The sequence below is a fragment of the Halichoerus grypus genome, chromosome X (assembly GCF_964656455.1).
Source record: "Halichoerus grypus chromosome X, mHalGry1.hap1.1, whole genome shotgun sequence".
Lineage (NCBI taxonomy): Eukaryota > Metazoa > Chordata > Mammalia > Carnivora > Phocidae > Halichoerus > Halichoerus grypus.
The window spans coordinates 113,873,037-113,875,166 of record NC_135727.1 but is presented as its reverse complement, the minus strand read 5'-3'; the positions used below and the strand labels follow the sequence as shown (position 1 = coordinate 113,875,166).

General features: G+C 38.1%; 1 pseudogene; it reads right to left on the bottom strand.

Moving 5' to 3' along the window:
- Window positions 1–698: 698 nt before the first annotated feature.
- Window positions 699–1,362, bottom strand: LOC118529498 (high mobility group protein B1 pseudogene; annotated as a pseudogene).
- Between the last annotated feature and the right edge of the window lie 768 nt (window positions 1,363–2,130).

Below are 2,130 nucleotides of genomic sequence, written 5' to 3'. Positions count from 1 at the left end.
TTTATAAAATAGCAAGCATTGTTTAATTAATTAATTTATTTTAAAGATTTTATTTATTTGAGAGAGGGAAAGAATGCACACATGTGGGGGAAGGGGGAGAGGGAGAGAGAAGCCCAAGCAGACTCTGTCCTGAGTGTGGAGCCCCACGCAGGGCTCCATCGCAAGACCCTGAGATCATGACCTGAGCGGAAACCAAGAGTCTGAGGCCTAACTGACTGAGCCACCCAGGCACCCCTATTTTTTTTTTTTTTAGTGATATTTACTTAGAAGCATTCAGAATGTCAACAAAACAGCTGCAACTTTTTTTTTTTTTCAATTACAGAGTGGTATTGAGTTCACAGACAACAATTATTTTGTATAAGCTGCATCAGAGACAAATGAAGATGGAAAAACTACCATCCCCATATGTAACTAATTTGTGCTGGGCACCAACAAGAACCTGCTTTAAATTTCCATGCCAAGTTACAACCCCCGTACTGTATCAGGCAAGGTTAGTGGCTACTGAAAATACCACCAGGACAGGGCTATCTAAAGACACATTCAGTAGTGTGTTAACTATGCAAAAAAAGACACCATACAGTTTAAAAACAAATCTTACACAGCCTTACATTTCAATTTTTTTTTCTTTAAAAGGAGTGAGATGTGTACAGAAGGGGTTACATGCTTTACAGACAAGAAAAAAATGCACTAGAACCAACTTATCCATCATCGTCTTTATCTTCCTTCTCTTCCTCATCCTCTTCATCTTTCTTGTCTTCCTCCTCTTGCTTCTTTTGCTTGCTTTTTTTTAGCCTTGACAACTCCCTTTTTTGCTGCATCCTTTACCTTAGTATGTTTTTCCTTTACCTTAGTATGCAGCAATATCCTTTTCCCATTTTTCCTTCAGCTTAGCAGCTTCTTTCCATGCGGCTGCGTGTTATCTGCAGCAGTTTTATTCCACGTCTCTCCCAGTTTCTTTGCAACATCACTAATGGATAGGCTGGGATGTTCTCCTTTGATTTTTGGGTGATACTCAGAACAAAACAAGAAAAAGACCGAAGGAGGCCTCTTAGGTGCAATGGTGTATGTGCTGCTGAAGTGAGCACCAAGTGTGCACTGGGATCCTTGAACTTCTTGTTTGTTTCCCCCTTAGGGGGAATATAAGTTTTCATAATGGGCCTTGTCTGCCTTTGCCATGTCTTCAAATTTTCCTTTGTCTTTAGCAGACGTGATCTTCCACATCTCTGAGCACTTCTTAGAAAACTCAGAGAAGTTGACTGAAGCATCTGGGTGTTTCTTCTTGTGCTCCTCTTGGCAAGTTTGCACAAAGAATGCATATGATGACATTTTGCCTCTCAGCTTCTTAGGATCTCCTTTGCCCATATTTAATTATTTTCCCCAGGGAGGCTCAGAGTCGCCCAGTGCCCATCTGGCTTTCACTTGCCCGGGCGCTGTCTCTGTGGAGCTCAGTGTACTGCAATGGCTGTTGCAAGCATTATTTTAAAGCTACCTTAATTAAGTTTGCTATTAGTGCCAGAATATAGATAACTTGAACAGAAGATGGAATTTAGAATTGATTCATATACATGAATACTTGATATAAAACAAAGTTGGCCATCGAAAACAAAGGGGAAAGACTGTCTTTTCAGTAAATGATGCTGTATCAATTATATATTCATATATCCAAATAGCCATATGTCCAAGAAAAACTTTGTCCCTACTTCAGACCAAAACAAAAAAGCAATTCTAGGTGCATTGTAGGTCTAAATCTGGAAGGTAAAACACATTTTCTAGAAGAATATATAGAATATTTCATGACGTTGGAGTAGGCAAAAGTTTTATTAAAAAGATGCAAAAGTCACTAACCATAAAGGAAATAATAATTTGAACCACATTAAAAGCAAAGAGTTCTATTCATAAAAAGAAAACAATAAGAGTAAAAAGGCTAGCCACTGAGAAGAAATTTATAACATGTATCTCTAACAAAAGGCTTGTATCCAGCATACAAAATTAACACCTGCAGATCAATAGAAAGAAAGATAAGGATGCAACAGTAGTTCAACATCAGCAAATCAGTCAATGTGATATACCACAAAATGAAGGATAAGTATCATACGATCATTTCAATAGATACACAAAAAGCATTTACAA